Source organism: Schistocerca cancellata, chromosome 9 (assembly GCF_023864275.1).
Source record: "Schistocerca cancellata isolate TAMUIC-IGC-003103 chromosome 9, iqSchCanc2.1, whole genome shotgun sequence".
NCBI classification, from domain to species: domain Eukaryota; kingdom Metazoa; phylum Arthropoda; class Insecta; order Orthoptera; family Acrididae; genus Schistocerca; species Schistocerca cancellata.
This window is the reverse complement of record NC_064634.1, coordinates 315,700,612-315,720,295: the sequence shown is the minus strand read 5'-3', so window position 1 is coordinate 315,720,295 and position 19,684 is coordinate 315,700,612.

The window sequence follows — 19,684 nt, the reverse complement described above, 5'->3', positions numbered from 1 at the left end:
CAGAGCTCATCTATTGCGTGCAGTGCAACTAAAATAATTCTCTCACCAAAAGTATTTAACATAGCCACATCAGAATTTTATTACAGATACTTACCTGTGTGATGATAGCACAATTAAATTGAGAGCTTCACCGAATGAAGCAATTAATTATTTAGTAACTTGAAGAGGTTTTCTGATAGCCCCAGCGGCTAGTCAGGAAGGCAAATGTCGGCTGCGCCTTCGGCGGTCCGCACGCGGCTATACAGGTTGTTACAAAAAGATACGGCCAAACTTTCAGGAAACATTCCTCACACACAAATAAAGAAAAGATGTTATGTGGACATGTGTCGGGAAACGCTTAATTTCCATGTTAGAGCTCATTTTAGTTACGTCAGTATGTACTGTACTTCCTCAAAATGGTTTAAATGGCTCTCAGCACTATGGGACTTAACTCCTGAGGTCATCAGTCCCCTAGAACTTAGAACTACTTAAACCTAACTAACCTAAGGACATCACACACATCCATGCCCGAGGCAGGATTCGAACCTGCAACCGTAGCGGCCGCGCGGTTCCAGACAGTAGCGCCTAGAACCGCTCGGCCACTCCGGCCGGCTGTACTTCCTCGATTCACCGCCATGATTTCATACGGGATACTCTACCTGTGCTGCTAGAACATGTGCCTTTACAAGTACGACACAACATGTGGTTCATGCACGATGGAGCTCCTGCACATTTCAGTCGAAGTGTTCGTACGCTTCTCAACAACAGATTCGGTGACCGACGGATTGGTAGAGGCGGACCAATTCCATGGCCTCCACGCTCTCCTGACCTCATCCCTCTTGACTTTCATTTATGGGGGGCATTTGAAAGCTCTTGTCTACGCAACCCCGGTACAAAATGTAGAGACTCTTCGTGCTCGTATTGTGGACGGCCGTGATACAATACGCCATTCTCCAGGGCTGCATCAGCGCATCAGGGATTCCATGCGACGGAGGGTGGTCGCATGTATCCTCGCTAACGGAGGACATTTTGAACATTTCCTATAACAAAGTGTTTGAAGTCACGTTGGTACGTTCTGTTGCTGTGTGTTTCCATTCCATGATTAATGTGATTTGAAGAGAAGTAATAAAATGAGCTCTAACATGGAAAGTAAGCGTTTCCGGACACATGTCCACATAACATATTTTCTTTCTTTGTGTGTGAGGAAAGTTTGGCGGTACCTTTTTGTAACACCCTGTATAAATAAGAGTGTTGTGAGCTAGAGTCAGGCCCCAATTCTCATCTAGATTCATATCAGTGTGCACTCCGTTTTGGAAGCCGCGTCGCGTCTGTGCAGTTGCAAGGAACAGCCTTGGATGCCGTATTATGTAACTCAGTATGCACGTAACAATGAGTTCGCATTGTGGTAAAGTATTAATTGCGGAACGACTTCAGTGATTTATTCTCAGTTTGCGTATCTCGTATTTTCACGTGTCGCCACAGGACATACCTTCTACTATTAGTAGCGTGGCATTTGGTAAGTATTAACAACAAATTTTGGCGAGCATTCACTTTGAACATTTACATCAATAACGATTATTGAACAGTTTCGTTAACTAGGGATAATAGGATCCGTGCAATAGACTCTGAACAGCTCTGATAGTACTACAGCTGATAGTAGCATTGCTTGGGTAAACATTTCTCATAATCTTTACGCGTTATCGTTTTCAGGATATAGTGAAAATTGTTATACACTCCTGGAAATGGAAAAAAGAACATATTGACACCGGTGTGTCAGACCCACCATACTTGCTCCGGACACTGCGAGAGGGCTGTACAAGCAATGATCACACGCACGGCACAGCGGACACACCAGGAACCGCGGTGTTGGCCGTCGAATGGCGCTAGCTGCGCAGCATTTGTGCACCGCCGCCGTCAGTGTCAGCCAGTTTGCCGTGGCATACGGAGCTCCATCGCAGTCTTTAACACTGGTAGCATGCCGCGACAGCGTGGACGTGAACCGTATGTGCAGTTGACGGACTTTGAGCGAGGGCGTATAGTGGGCATGCGGGAGGCCGGGTGGACGTACCGCCGGATTGCTCAACACGTGGGGCGTGAGGTCTGCACAGTACATCGATGTTGTCGCCAGTGGTCGGCGGAAGGTGCACGTGCCCGTCGACCTCGGACCGGACCGCAGCGACGCACGGATGCACGCCAAGACCGTAGGATCCTACGCAGTGCCGTAGGGGACCGCACCGCCACTTCCCAGCAAATTAGGGACACTGTTGCTCCTGGGGTATCGGCGAGGACCATTCGCAACCGTCTCCATGAAGCTGGGCTACGGTCCCGCACACCGTTAGGCCGTCTTCCGCTCACGCCCCAACGTCGTGCAGCCCGCCTCCAGTGGTGTCGCGACAGGCGTGAATGGAGGGACGAATGGAGACGTGTCGTCTTCAGCGATGAGAGTCGCTTCTGCCTTGGTGCCAATGATGGTCGTATGCGTGTTTGGCGCCGTGCAGGTGAGCGCCACAATCAGGACTGCATACGACCGAGGCACACAGGGCCAACACCCGGCATCATGGTGTGGGGAGCGATCTCCTACACTGGCCGTGCACCACTGGTGATCGTCGAGGGGACACTGAATAGTGCACGGTACATCCAAACCGTCATCGAACCCATCGTTCTACCATTCCTAGACCGGCAAGGGAACTTGCTGTTCCAACAGGACAATGCACGTCCGCATGTATCCCGTGCCACCCAACGTGCTCTAGAAGGTGTAAGTCAACTACCCTGGCCAGCAAGATCTCCGGATCTGTCCCCCTTTGAGCATGTTTGGGACTGGATGAAGCGTCGTCTCACGCGGTCTGCACGTCGAGCACGAACGCTGGTCCAACTGAGGCGCCAGGTGGAAATGGCATGGCAAGCCGTTCCACAGGACTACATCCAGCATCTCTACGATCGTCTCCATGGGAGAATAGCAGCCTGCATTGCTGCGAAAGGTGGATATACACTGTACTAGTGCCGACATTGTGCATGCTCTGTTGCCTGTGTCTATGTGCCTGTGGTTCTGTCAGTGTGATCATGTGATGTATCTGACCCCAGGAATGTGTCAATTAAGTTTCCCCTTCCTGGGACAATGAATTCACGTTGTTCTTATTTCAATTTCCAGGAGTGTAGTAAACAGCATTTTCTATGAATCCCAGACATCATCTTAATCCTCAGCGTAATGAACTTCAATGATCAATAATCTTATCTCTCCATCAGAGTAGGAACAGTGAACTTTAATTACAGGCATCAAGTGTTTGCTAATCACTTTCTGGTTGCCAACAGTGTAGTGAGAGAGCCTGTGTTGAGAACGGCAACAATAGACAAAGTTTCCACCTGCCATCCCACAATGTGGCCACAGTTTGCTCTTACCTGACACGTGGTCCTGTGCCAACCAATCACTGAGGCTGGAAGCGTGCCGCCAGCCATCTATTGAGGACCCTGCGGAGGCTCGCGCACCTGCTCGGTTCGTGCCGTATCGCCTGACCCGCCGTGCTGACTTGCGCTGGCTCTGTCACTCCTGTCTCAATCACGAACAGAATGCACACACACGGCTGCGTCTATTCTGAAAGTCCATCGCAGTTGCGGGAGTGTGCTGAGGGAGCTTCGTGTACCACTGCCATTTCCCCCTTTTCCTGTTCCAGTGGCTAATAGTTGACGGGGAAAACCATGGCCTCCATGTGAGCTGGAATATCTCTAATTTGTACATGTTTGAAATCTAATGAATAATTTCACACACCCAAACTGAAAAGTATAAAATAATTATGTAGATAAAAGTGAATTTTTAATATACTACATTTCTAAATTGGACCAAAATTTATGAAATAATTTTTTCTAACTCCGTACGGGTCTCAAACTCCGCACAGGTAGTCCTGAAACTTTTGTGATAGCAAATTTTGTAAGTAGGCTGTTTATGTTTTCTTATTGGCAACGTTACATAGCGCTCTGTACGAAAATCACTGGCTGTGCTGTGTGCAGTCTGTGGCTAGTTTGCATTGTTGTCTGCCATTGTAGTGTTAAGCAGCTGGATGTGAACAGCGCGTAGCGTTGTGCAGTTAGAGGTGAGCCGCCAGCAGTGGTGGATGTGGGGAGAGAGATGGCGGAAGTTTTGAAATTGAACTGCTATATGTATTATGATTATTAAGGTAAATACAGTGTTTGTTCTCTATTAAAATCTTTCATTTGCTAACTATCCCTATCCGTAGTTAGTGCCTTCCGTAGTTTGAATCTTTTATTTAGCTGGCAGTAGTGGCGCTCGCTGTATTGCAGTAGTTCGAGTAATGAAGATTTTTGTGAGGTAAGTGATTTCTGAAAGGTATAGTTTAATGTTACTCAGGGCCATTCTTTTGCAGGGATATTTGATAGTCAGATTGCGTTGCGCTAAAAATATTGTGTGTCACTTTAGTGAATGTTTGAGTACGTTCAGTTTTGCTCAGCTGTTTGAAAAGCAAATAGTGTAAGAGGTTTATCAGCACAGTCGTGTATAAATTGTTCTAAGGGGACGTTTCAATTTTTAATATATATGAAAATACTTGTAAGATTTAAATCGAAAACGTGGGGCATATGCAGTACAGAACTAATGCGTGAACAATTCACTTCCTTACTGCTACACTATTTAATAATTCGCACGTGAATAGTTGACGTCACAAGTCTGTCTGTTTAGGAGAAATTATTTGATACTTTTTAGTTTGAGTTAAAAACATGTTATGTTAAAATTCATTTTTATTGAAATAATTATTAAATTTATGAAAATTTAAAACACATTGCCATTCTTTGTAACAATTGGAAATCTGCACAAGCTTTGAATGTATATTTGAGTAGTTTCCGTGAAAGTCTGGGTTTGCTACACATATACTGTGCAACATCATTAACATACAACATGTACAACGCAGTTTCCTGGAGCACGCCTGATGTTAGTTGTACTTTTGTGCATGACTCTCCATGAAGATAACATGTTGCGTCCTTGCTACCAAGAAATCGTCAGTCAAGCAGAAATTTTTTATACTCCATGTAATCCTACATATGCTAGTAATTGTAATTTATATCTGTGGTCTGATGCTATATGCCGATAGGTCAGAATTTATGCTCAGGCCTCTTTAGCCTAGTCTGCAGTATATTTCAAGCCTGAAGTGTTTTTGGGCTTCCGAGTTGAGAACTGTTGGATTAAAGGTTTTACGATAAGATTGTAAGCGGTAAGGTCTTATGGAACCAAACTGCAGAGGTCATCGGTCCCTAAGCCTACACATTACTTACTCTAAATTAAGCTAATTTACGCTATGGACAACACACACACACACACACACTCACGCCCGAGGGAGGACTCGAACCTCCGGCGAGGGCAGCCTCACGAACCGTGGCAAGGCGCCTAAGACCGCACGGCTACCCCGCGCCGCTTTTACGATAAAATAGATTGTAACAGTCGCCTTATGCTATGGCTGAACCGATCTGATAAGTGATTCACACCTTTACTTTGCCGCTTCGAAAAACTCGCGAGGTAATTTATATGGATCATGAGAATCTTTCACAGTTCTTTGTGGATGTTACACAGGTGGAAGAGCCAATTAACTTAACAATTATTTCTGAAGAACCAGTGAGTACCTTTGTGCTTTAGGTTGCACAGTCTGGCAAGATGTATATGCAGTTAACCTTTAAAACCAGTCTGCTACTCAGATAACTCCTCCATTTCTTTGAATTCTGGCCGTTTCGTTTCTTTAAGACAGATTAACTTCTCAAATCTAACAGACCACATGAAATATATTACTGTAATCTGCAATTTCTCTTGCCACTGCAGCACCTGCAGCAGAAGAAACTCTGAATTCTCCGATATGTATCTTAGATTAAGAGTCTCTATAACGCGTTTCCTGTTTTTTTTTGTTCGCCAGCTGACAGGCGAGCAGAATGCTAAAACGGAAAATATATAGCTGCGCGTTTGAGCTAATAAGTTCTGATATGCACCTGCCTGATTATTATAATTACGGCCTACGTGATATTAGTTTCTTTGGGCACGGTTCTATCTCGCACGGTATTCAATATAATGGCAGGTACGCGCGTATCTCATAACAGGACGGACGCAGTCATCGATCTTTCTTTCCATCGTAACGTCGAGATCATACCCGCGCTAGGCTACTTTAGGCAGTGTTTTTTCCTCACCTGGAGAGCCTTCTGATAAAATGCTAGCACTTGCTTATTTAGTCTCTTCCGTGGTTTGCGGTATCAGTTGAACCGTTGATCTGTGTCAGACGTGTCAGATGTTATGGATTTTCTACATAATATATGGAGTTGTAGTATGTTTTAAAATAGCACAAATCAGCAGAGCTAGCGTCCGATGTCTTAAATTACGAGCTCGTTGCCGTCGCATCCGGCGGACAGATGGAGCTCTGAAACTTCCTGGCAGATTACAACTGTGTGCCGGACCGAGAATCGAACTCGGGACTTTTGCCTTTCGCGGGCAGGGGATCTACCAACTGAACTACTCATGCACGACTCTGGACCCCTCCTCACAGCTTTACTTCCGCCAGTACCTCGTCTCCTACCTTCCAAACCTCACAGAAGCTCTTCTGCGAAACTTGCAGATCTAGCACTCCTGGAAGAAAGGATATTGCGGAGGCATGGCTTACCTACAGCCCGGAGGATGTTTCCAGAATGAAATTTTCACTCCGCATCGGAATGTGTGCTGTTATCAAACTTTCTGTCAGATTAAAACACAGTTTCATAACAGCGTACTTCATTTGAAGTAAGCTATTATCAATCCTAAGGCCCCGGGTTCGATTCCCGGCTGGGTAGGAGATATTATCCGCTCAGGGGCTGGGTGTTGTGTTGTCCTAATCATCATCATTTCAACCTCATGCCGGCACGGTAGCTCAGAGTGTTCGGTCAGAGGGTTAGCTGCCCTCTGTAATAAAAAAAATAAAAAAATAAAAAAAAACCTGAGAGAATGGATCAATAATGAACTTCAACGGGCGTCAGGGGATGTCCGCCACGAACAATTGCAATGAACTACAACGAACAAAATGAGATTAAAAAGAATAAAAAAAGTTGGTAGAGCACTTGCCCGTAAAGGCAAAGGTCCCGAGTTCGAGTCTCAGTCCTGTACACAGTTTTAACCTGCCAGGAAGTTTCATAACAGCGTACACTCCGCTGCACAGTGAAAATTTCATTCCAGATCGAGCTCTGCCCTACGAATTTCGCCATCTAGATACAGACGGGAAAGACTAATTTCACCGTGTATTCAGTTTAAAATTTAATAAGACTTCGGTCTTAGCCTGTTACCTTGTTTGCTTTGAGCAAACAATAATAACTGAAGTCCAAGAGATAAGTGCTCCGATTAAAAAGACTGTGCATCGCGTTTCGAGCACGGTTCTGCTGATCTTCAGACATTTATACATACAGAAAAGTGTTCCTTAAAAATAAAATGTTTTACAATAAATTAACATAGGACTTTTTGTATATTGTTCACTGATGATTTGGTTGCTGGAGAATTCTGCGGGAGGGGGGCAGCGGTTGGTCATCAACTGATGTCCAGTGATGTGTTCTAGCCAACCACTGCCCCCTTTCCTCCAAATACCTCAACACTCACACAAACAGTGAACAAAAAACAAAAAGTCTTATGTTAATTTAGCTTTAGGCCTTTTATTTTTTGTGTGTATAAACGCTTGAAGATGAGGAGTACTTTCTCGAAACGCATTGCAATTTGTTAAATTAAACATAATACAAATAAAAATGATGGCTAGCAGAAAATAAATAAGGAAAAAGACATTTGTCACTAAAGGAAGTCTTCTAGTATCAAACATACAACTTAATTTGAAGAAGAAATTTTTGAGGAAGTGAGTCACTCCTGGAATTGGAGTGAAGCATGGAGCGTGGGAAAATCGGACAAGAAGAGAATCTAAGCGTTTGAGAGTTGGTGTTATAGAAGGAAGTCGAAAATTAGGTGGACTAGTAAGATACGAAGAATCCGCGAAGAAAGGAATATTGTTGCTTGTTGTTGGTCTTCAGACCGAAGAATGGTTTGATGCAGCTACCCATGCTACTTAATCTAGTGCAGCCCTTTCCATCTCCGAATAACTACTGCAACACACAACCATTTGAACCTGTTAACTGTACTCATCTCATAGTCTCCCTCTACAAATTTTATCGCGCACACTTCCATCAAGTACTCAACTGGTCCCTTGATCCAAAACGTGTCCTATCAATCTACTCCTTCTTCTACTCAAGTTGTGCCACAAACTTCTTTTCTCCCAATCCTATTCCGTACCTCCTCATTAGTTATATGATGTACCCATCTCATATTCAGTATCCTTCTTCGCACGACACTGCAAAAGCTTCTATTCTCTTCTTGTCTGAACTATTTATCCCCCATGCTTCACTTCCATACAAGGCTACATTCGGGACAAATATCTTCAGAAAGGTCTTCTTAGCACTTAAATATGTATTATATGTGAACAAATTTCTCTTCTCCAGAAGAGCTTTTCTTCCCATGGCCAGTCTACATTTTTTATCTTCTCTACTACGGCTATGGTTATTTTGCAGCCGAAACAGCAAAACTCATCTACTCCTTATAGTGTCCTATCTCTTAATTTAATTCCCTCAGCATCGTCTGGTTTAATTCGACTAGAGACTGCCACGCTTGTTTTGCTTTTGTTGAGATTTATCTTATATCCTAAACAGTATGTTAATTCCAGTCATGCGGCCATAATTACGTCTGAAATCTTTTCACATAGTGCAAATGACATCTCTGCCAATGCACTGCCCTTTTATACGTTCTGCGCGCGCTAGTACCTCCGTCTGTATACGTGCATACTGCTATCTCACGAGTTTTGTCAGCTCAGCGAATAAATGCACACTACAGCAGTTTCAGTTGGTTTCATGAAGCCATTCTTTAAATAAATAAATGAAACTGTCACTAACGAAGGAATCGCATAACAAATGCAGTAAAGTTGTGATGTAATATGCCACGCTCGAAAATACGAGGCGTGTTTTTTTAAGTAAGTACCGTTTTGAAATTAAAAAAAGACGTGCAAAGATATCTCAATAATTTTATTTTTACATGAAAGCCTGTACCTTAATCTACGCACTGACGCCATTACAGTCTGATTCTTCCTTGTTTACGTTGTTTAAGATGGCTCCGATAATCGTGGGTCCCGCCGACTGTAAAGTACGGGCTGTTATAAGATTTCTTAGTGATATCTGTGCAGTTTACGGAGAAAACATTATGAGTGATGGAATGGTAAGAAAGTGGGTGAGAGCATTTAAAGATGGGCGCATAAATGTGCATGATGAACAACGGAGTAGGCGACCTTCGGTCGTTAATGAAAGTTTGGTGCAGGAAATGGACAATAAGGTGGGAGAAAACAGACGCTTTACGATTTTCTGCTTGCGAGATGACTTTCCTAATGTTTCTCGTAGTGTTTTGTATGACATTGTGATCGAGCACTTGAATTACCGAAAATTGTGCCCACGTTAGGTACCGAAAATTTTGACGGATTTGCACTAAACCAAACGTTTAGACAGTGCATTGACTTTCCTTGAGCGGTACCACAACGACGGTGATGATTTCTTAAGACAAATTCTTACGGGCGATGAAACATGGGTGGCTTACGTCACACCAGCATCAAAGCAACAGTCAATGGAAGTTGAGCAAGGGCATCGTTTTGCTGCAAGACTATGCCCGTCGGCATGTGGCGAATCAGACCAAAGATCTCATCACATCTTCTCGGTGGGAAACTCTAGATCATCCTCCGTACAGCCCCGATCTTGCGCCCAGTGATTACCATCTGTTCCTGCACTTGAAGAAACACCTGGGCGGTCAGCGTCTTCAAGACGATGATGAAATCAAAACAGTGGTGATGCAGTGGTTAACAAGTCATGCGTCAGGAGGGTATTCAAAAACTGGTACAACGTTATGACAAGCGCCTCAATATTGACGGAAATTACGTATAAAAGTAGTTAAGGTACAGGCTTTCATGTAAAAATAAAATTATTGAGATATCTTAACACGCCTTTTTTTAAATTTCAAAACGGTACTTACCTAAAAAAACACGCCTCGTACGATATCTGATAATGATGTTTTGAGCCTCAGCTCCTTATAAAGGCCACGAGTGAGGTGACACTAGCCAGAGGCCGCCCTTACCGACATGCTCTGAGAAACGCCGCAGGTGGTCCCAGAGACAGAGGACAGCGGCGTACATTCCTCCAGTATGCGCTAACCCCGTGGCCCGCCATGAGTGTCGAGCGTCTTCCGGCGACTGTTTCAGCGCAGCCAGTGAAGTCTTTCGTACAAATCTGCAAGGAAATTACTTGATACTTCCACGATAATACGAGAAACGGATCTCTGTCTCTAATTTCAGAATCTCGTTAGCTGCAGCATTGCGAGGCTGTGTGCATGTAAACAGTGGTAAGTGCCGGAAACTTGGCAGCCAGTAGTAGTAGCAGCTGTACTGCGCAATGCGCCACTCTTTAGATACGACTAACTCGTAGGAGATACACTGTATCAACAAGCTCTAACAGCACTGCAAAACGTAGATGAAAAGCAACGTCGGACTATGTAACTCATTCTCGTAATACTACAATAACTTGTACTGACAAGTGTTTGTCTACACTCAACGACGTAATCTGTGTATCTTTAAATAATCGTCTGTACTAACACGAAGATGTCATGTAAGATTTGATATTCAGCTTTTCACGCTATAAATCACACTACAAATCGCTACGACATCACTATGTATAAAAGGATAGACACAATAACACTTTTCGTGGTATAATGGGGTCAGTAGTAGCTGTCTAGATATTAATTACAACAACGCATCTATCAGAGTTCACTAGGTTCGAAAGAGAAACTACCACCAAAACTAGTATCGGTCACCAGAAAAATGCTAAACGCGAGATCCTACGGGGAGTAGGAGTCATACATTTACTTTACCAATAACAGCAGTCTATAGCGGAGCTTACGCTGCATACTCTCACAACACAACTAAACACTTTCTCAACAACGTAGGTATCAGAAACTACCGCTTTCCATGTGACTGATTTTCAACATAGATCTGTTGCCTCTTGTAGTGGTCCCTCTTTTAAAGCTTCAACGAATAATCGTATATACAAGCAATCACTGTGAACGTTATACATTTTTACGCAAATTGAAGGATACGTTCATAAAGCAAAGATCTAATTTAATTTTGTTTATCTTTCGTTCTCAATGAACGATAAGCTCTATAAGTAGCGCCTTGATACAACAATATTCTTCATTACTGACATTTAATCCTAATGAACTATTTCGTCAATCTGAGCCTTTCAGAATTAAATGGAATAACTTTTCAATTATAATTAATCAACTTGCAATACAATGTAAACTTGCTTTCCCTATGCAAATATAGTCGTGCTTTTTGTTGAAAGTTATTCACTGAAAAATACTGTTCCTTCTCTTTAGTTTCTTTGAACTTTGCTTTTACGAATATTCCAGCGCTTTATTTTATTGGCATTTATTGGATTTACTTTGTTACGAAAAGATATATTTGAGATATTAGTCTGCCTTGAAAGAAGCCATTGAATATTTTCCTTGTAATAGTTTGCGGATAAAAATCAAGTCTGACTTTCTCAGTTTAAAAACAGCTAATTCTTTATTTACTGCAATCAATTCGTTTACTCGTACGTCAGCATTTTATTTCACAAATGCTGGTTCTCTACTCAAAACCCCACTAACCTGAAATGTAATAAAAAATAAAATAAAAAACCTAAGTGTCACCGCCGCTTCTCAACTCTATGAACTTCAAATAATCAAAGTTCAACCAATTTAAAACTCGAAGCACAGCACCCTACGATCTCATTTAGAGAGAATTGGCGTGTTTTCTTATAAATGGATCTTGGTTTTTCGTTTAGAGATAAGGAGAGAAGCTACCAAATTCTCAATAAACTTGCGATTGTTTCGCAATAAGCAAGTATTATATAGGACGACCGTTTTCTTTAATACAGACTACACATTCAGTGTATCCAACGAGATTTCCGAAATTCAATATATTAAAACGCTCACTCCGAAGTCGCAATAAATCCTGACCAAATATCGCTAAATCACTATTCCTCAGTGCTAGCGTACACCCATACAGCCACAATTAGGCAATGCAACTCTGCTAGCCTTCAGTATGTGCTTTAATCCTCAATCACAAAATAACTAAACGACTTTGCGTGAAAACGTCTCTTCACATACACCATCCAACGGACAATGTCCCGAAAATATTGAAACACGGTTCACCTGCAATTGTGTGGCTCTTCATCGGAGCTTTTTCTATACCTGGGGAGTCTACGTTCTACCAAAATCGGCGAAATAATAATCCACATAAGACGGTAATCTTCTTAAAATATCTTTCTAAACAACTTGAACTGCTTTGAACACACTTGAGTTCTGGCCCGTTTCAGACTAATTCACATACCCTGCGTGTGAGCCGGTCTCATCGCACTCTTGAGATAATCTCTCACGAGGCTTACTACTTGAACAAATCTCTCGTACTGAACTCAAATTATAAAGGTGGCTCCACACGTAACTGCATGCTTGACAAGCACGCTTGCGCAAGCGTGCTTGTGGGAATGGGAGGAATGAAGAGACCTAAAAATAATTATCAGGAATTTCATGATCTAGAGTTAATTGTTCGAATAAATTTTAAATCCATAGCTGACCTCGGGTTAAAATTTTCAAATATAATTTTATTGATTTAATTTTTATATTTATTTTTGTGTGTGGGTGTGTTTGATCATTAAATAATCTCCTAGTGCGCTGAAGTGGCCCACTTACTATTGGGTGGTTTGTGCTAGCATTTGTCAGTGACCTGGCGTGATTTAATTTTTATTTGGTTCTGTTAAATTGCATTCTGTAGGAAGGTTGTACTGTACTCTAGACCAAGTCAAAGAACACAGTATCACATGCAGAAAGAGAGGACAAAATCGACAGTACTGTGAGCCAGTTTCCAGAGTGTGTCTACCATGAATAATTAGCACGGGAATAATGTTTTCGCTTCTTCAACTACTCTTTACTCCATAGATCACCTTTTATCCTTTGCTTTCTCTTCGCAGTACAGGCAAAAAGCTTGCCAAAGCGAGCGCATCGTCGTCTGAGCTCGACATTTTCTGATAAACAAACTAATGCTTGTACAAGCCTGCTTGAACATGTGCAGGCCCAAGAAATTTGTGCATGCTTACACAAGCACGCATGCGCAAGCCTGCTTGTCAAGCAGCTACGTGTGTGGCTGCATTAAAATGACAAGCCAAGAACCATTCTTTGCGAACGAACATATCACACTAACTCTCTTTTTAACTGCTGTGTGCTGCCCACTCGTCTAATATAGGGTGTCTAGGGCACCTGCTTTCTCGTAGCGCTACACAACAGTTCAAGCAAATCGTATTAATGAAGTTTACTACAGAAAATAAATGACGATACGTAACTTTGAGCATTTACAATGATGGGTCGCAAACAAATGGCGACAGATAAATGAGAAGTCTCATCAGTGTTTGACAATGCCTAATACAAGTGAAACAATACACTTCATAAGTCGCAGCTGTACCATTCGTAGAACAGCTAGTCTTCCACTGAGCTGTGGCCAGGTGACGCGGCGCTTATGTTTCTCTTCATGTAGCTCCTGCTGCTGTCTCATTGTCGTCCTAGAGAGGGGTCGGTCAGAGTACTGTTGGCTGACGTTTTCTTCACAGCCCTCTCTGATCTATCTTGACCGTCGTGCTGGCGCTTGACTTTTACGCCGGAACATTAACAATAAATGTTTCTTCTTATCACCTGCTGACAAACGTTCATACTGGACAGCTGCATCGTAACAGTTATCTTTGCCACACGCTGCGATTCTGCGGTCGGCTGTGTGTAGCAAACTCGCTGACTTGATAGGACACAGCTTTTCTTGGCCATCAGGTATCAAATATCTACAACGTTTTAATACAAAAATACACGGAAACTATACAAACAACTTAACAAACTCTTCATTCACTCAAAACAAGTTGGTAATAAATTGAGACGATATTAGCAAGTTATGCGCTTTTTCGAGCTGAAGGCGTTTGACGCATTACAGTGTACGTTATTCGTGCTAGGAAAATGCTTTTCAGGGGCGATTTGTAAAAATCCGAAGATGATGTGGATAATTTCAAATCAGATAAAAATCCTGAATATAAATCTAAACGCCAATGCGATTTAATAGTTGTTGTGTAAGGTGGCATGCTCTCCTGACCTTCATTTCTTACGTATTCCGTCCTCACAATCGTATTCTACATATCAAGACGCTTCATTCGAACCCAAACTCGATAAGGTACAGTCAATTTTATATGAATTCATCTAAGTGATATGCAAATCTAATAAGTAAATCGCAAGTGCGCACTGGGGTTGAAAAAGTCGAGGCTGGCGTACACAACATAATGGCCACAGGAATTTTCGTTCTGAAGAGGCAACCAGCCTGCTGGGAGGCCCGTCCCTTCAGAGGGTTGGGTCAACACACACCTACTTTGGCCGGAACGACCACCCAGACAGAGTGAAGGGCAAACGACCCCCATGTTCAGCTTAAAAGCAATTTCAGCTACATTGTGTGGCAGTGGCCAGAAGATGCATTTTTTCACGGACCAACTGCGTAGTTACGGAGTTCTCAGGAGGACAGTATATGCCTAACAGATGCTGCGTATTTCCGCATTGGTCGACTCAGACGAAACGTCATTCTCCCATTTAAAAGAGCAACGCTGATTGGCGGAATATTTCTGACACAAAGAGTCAGAGGTGTGAGGGAAGAAAGCGAATGATATACCCTCTCAACTTTTCCAGAAAAAGGTGCCGTTCCGTTGCCGCTCTTGGAGTGGGAACATGTAACGAGAGCGAGTGTGCTCGTATGTGTACGCAAAGAGTGAGGAACAAAGTCTCTCCTCAGTACTTCACTGGGAGAGCACCTCTGTCGTTAGTGAATAGGAATGATACACTGTATTGAGTCGCTCAAGATTAAGCATTGTTCACTGTGTTGGCCGCCACACTTATTGTGCGGTGTGGACACGGACAAAGTACTAGTTAAATCACTGTGAGCGAATATTGAGTGGCATCGTGGTGGACTGGTTATCTGACTGGTGTACCACGCCAATAGTTAGACTAGGGGTGGATAGGAGTCCTTGACTTCATGAAGCCATAGGGAGAGTTTGATTGACAAAGGTCAAGCCAGATATAAAGAGACAGTTGTGTTATCTGTCAGCAGTGAGCGACGCAGGCAGCAGTCGTCGCAGCTCACGGTATTCTACGCTACAGCTATGCGAACCCCATGTGTCCTCCACAACAGTACTCTCCATTACATTTCTTACGCGACAGCCTGGACCGTATCCAGAAAAGTTATTCAAGTTGTGTAGGCGCGGCTCTCAGCTATTCTGCCGAGTAAACAACATTCTTAAAGAAAAGGGAGAAAAGAACCTTTCAAAACTTTGTAAAATAATAGCATTCCTGTCCATAAGAGGCAATCTACTGTTCCAAAAAGAACCCGGAAATTTATTAATTTATAAGAAAAAGTTTCACTTGATTTCTCAGAATTTTTTAGCAATAAATAATATTTTTCGTTTGTTTAATGTTTTCCTTACACTAACTAGCAATACTCCAGTACCCAAGTATTCCACTAGTTACATAAGAATATAGAATATTTTTGTCTCTTTTTCCTTACAGCAGACGAATCCGAAGATATTTGTTGCTGAATGTTTTTCAAGCAGTTCTTGTTGGTACGTTAGGAGCGTCTGTCTGACTTCCATAGTAGTGTGAGGTGGAAATCGTTTCTTGCAGGAGCCAAAGGGTATTTGTGGTTCAATCCATTGCGCAACTTGACAAAATAAAACCCACACACTCACAGTTGCTAATCAGGTAAATGTGAACTATCATTAAACAAGTAAACAATGTTGTGTATCTTACGTGACTACACCGCAGTGTGATGGCAGAAATGTTAAGGGACACCTTAACATTGTTTATATGTAGTAGTAACGTGACAATGAAATCAGTTCTATATGCTGCTGAACCATAGATTAATTTTTGAGGCTCTTATACTTTAAAAAAATGGTTACTACAAATCTTAGTATCAATAAGTGAAACTCCTAATACTCTTGAAATTGTGTTTTTTAGAAGTTTCGCTGTAATGTTCCGTTAATCCGTCCATCAAGTAAACATGAACGTTAAACCATGTTACGTGAACTCAGTTTGCCAAAATTTTAAGTACCCATTTTTAAGAATGGAAGTTTGGATATGAATTTTATTTCATAGATATTACCCTAGAATTATTTGAAAGCAATCACATACCTGAATAAATAAATCACAATGGACGTACTTGAAATATCTTGTGATATTCTGTAGAAACTTTAATGCGGTATTTGTCAAAACAACATGGTTACAGCTGAGGACTACATGTCATTACAAGACACATAGTTCAGAAGATATGGGGCCATAAAGACTGAGATCTGTGAAGAACTCGCTTTTCTTAAAATTCTCAGACTATACTCGTCGAGTCTTTGGTAATGAGAGCATTTAGCGACTTCCAACAAACTTTAAACTTAATTTCAGAACTTTTCTAAACTTTTCCTAAGTCTATGGGTGAATAATCAGAAACTAAAAAACGAAAATTTCGGTTTTTCGTTCTGAACCGTAAAGGTTCTAAACCCTTCAGGTCAATTATTTAAGAGGCATTTAACTCATTTGCAAAGTACTCAGGCATTTGAAGCTGTTTTATAAGTGGGGATTCGATTGTTTAAAGACTCGAAAGTGGAGGTTACTGATGCTTACCATTTTGACATAATAGGCGAGCCCCCATCAGTAAATTCTCACATTGACACTTCCTGTGGTGGCACTTATCTTGCAGTCGTTGATGATAGGTCTACTGATGATGACAAACACCTGATATTTGTTTATTATTATTCTGCACAAAATAAAAGCGCATTGCTTCACTCCACTGTGGTGTCAGTGTTGCTACAATATTATTTATTAGAGATGGATGTGCTTGACATATGCAAGATATGGTGGCGATGATATGCTGAGATCGGAGCTGAGGAATTTGAGAGAGGAAAGTAGTGCATTAAGGAATATTGTTAGGGCAGAAACTATAAAATTAGGTGGAAAAGGTTAAATAAATAGATAGGTTGGTTGGTTTGGGGAAGGAGACCAGACAGCGTGGTCATCGGTCTCATCGGATTAGGGAAGGAAGTCGGCCGTGCCCTTTCAGAGGAACCATCCCGGCATTTGCCTGGAGCGATTTAGGGAAATCACGGAAAACCTAAATCAGGATGGCCGGACGCGGGATTGAACCGTCGTCCTCCCGAATGCGAGTCCAGTGTCTAACCACTGCGCCACCCCGCTCGGTAAATAGATAGGAGACCGAGGATTATAGTACTAGGGAAAAACGAAAGGTTGTGGTAAAAAATGCAAATCAAATTACTGACCAGTCAACATAAAGGCGAGGAAGATATTATAGAAACAGAAGATAAATACATGTATTATTTTTACGGGACATGGGAATGCTGTAGTGGGTGAAGGAAGCAAAAGAGATATTATAAGAAAATTTGGCTAGGCACAGGGAAACATCAATTAATTTTTCGAAGGAAAGCTCTACAAGAGTTTCTAGTTTGAATGCAGGGAGGCATTAATCACATACTTGCGCACAAAAGACAGAGGAACTATCTGAAGAAGCTTTCACTGGATCTGACAAGTAGAAGATGGTTCAAGGATCGTTCGGAGTAAACGAGCCAGCTCGCCCCACCCGTGGTGGCTAGCAGTCTGTAGCACATGGCTGTTGTCTGGAGGGATGGGGTGGCCTGTCCGCCATGCCGCGTCCCTCCACAAGAGGCTTCAGAAGGCAACTGGAGCTTAAAGAGCCCCCATATTAACACTTTGCCGTCCGCATGTCTCGTACACATTGATTCGCTTGTGTGCCAATCCGAGACTCGTAACCGGCACCTTTGCCTTTTGTGGGCAAGTGCTCTACCGGCTGAGGTGTTCGGTTTACACTGGAGGAAATGGAATGTAACCGAATACACTTCGCAGACAACAACACCATTCATTGTATCTGCGAAGAAGCGTTATACTAGAGAACGCAGAAGGCAACACGAGATAAGGAACACAGGCTATGAACGCCGCATTATTGTTTTTTGGCGCTAATGATGGCCACACAGTAGACACCGCTTGATAGCTAGAGCCACGATGCAAAACCTTGCTAGAGACAATCAGTTTGCATGGCGAGTGCACTGTTATTGATGAGGTGGTGTGTTGGTCCATTTGAGACCTACTCCTACCATGTAATATGAACCTGAGTACAAATTTCGTGTTTTCTGTACTAATTTTTATGTCAAGATGTTTATTTTTTCCCACAGAGAGTGTCTAAGAAATTCAAGTAGTGGGTTTTTGAATTAGATTTCATTTCACTTTCTCTATAACCTTCTAATTTACTGACTGCAGGAATTCCTGGGAACTCGGCAGAGGTTCTGTTCTTCTCTTGGGCTGGAATAAATGGAGAGTTACATCGAGTGCCTCGTGGGTGAGTTTTTCAGCGAGGGCAGCCGCAAGAACAGACAGGTAACGTCCATGGACAGGGAGAGTCATGGTCTGTCTTCACCGTGTGTGCGAGGACCCAAGTGCTAGGTTCGATCTCTGCACTTTGGCATCAATATTTGGAGGATTGGAGAGTACTGTGGGGCGTTCACCTCTTGATAAACACACGGGGGTCCTACTGAATTGAGTATTCGATGAACTGTGGATTAAGCCCGACCAACAGGCATTACATGCATTGATCAAAAATGATAGTGCATTGAGAATGGCTAATTTCTAGCTGAAATTAAGATCTGCCAATAAAATTTCAAAAGGACGACTGATAGCTGAAATCTGTTATTTACAAGTCGATAACAGTCGCTGTGTGCAACAGTCTCTGAATGGAGGGTAACCTGATGAAGTCTTATTTCTGTTTACAGTAGCATCACCACAGTTCTGGTAGCATTCCACTTGCACAAAGAAGTCCAGGTCTGATGTTAGGTAGTTTTGCTCATGTGTAGGATAATATAGCAGTTTCGACCTAACATAATGTCTCTTGAATGCACCCCCATCCCCCACGTTATTAGTGTTGGTACGTGGGACATCGGTCGAATCTGCTACAGAACACTCCAGGGAATGGTTTAAGTCTGATAAATGCATTGATTCTTCTGCCTAATACTTAAGGAATATGCATATTGAACTGCACAATTGAGAACGCAGTTATGGATAGGGATACATATGTTTTGCATGCATATGGTGCCTATGTAAAGCACTTATGTCACATTTGTTGAAGTAAACCCATGTAGTTTACAGGGGAGGGTTAAAAGTGAATGCAACCAGAGCATAATTTTTAAGTATTTATAGGTCATGAGTGCCTGGATACTCCCAACCCATCTCAGTTCCCCATTCCTCACATTTTGTGCCACTTTTCCTCTAATTTTATGCATTCTATGTCAATTTAAGTAATTTTGCAAGTTTTTTCGCGTTTTTTACATATTTCATCTTATTTTATTCAATTTTGCGTATTTCCCATCAATTTGTCTGTAATTATACCACGTTTTCTGCCATTATTACCGATCTCATGTCATTTTCTTGATATTTTTCCGTATGTATATAGTGATATTGCCAGCATACCCATGCGTTGTTTGATTTTATGTGAGGACATTTGCGTGTCATATA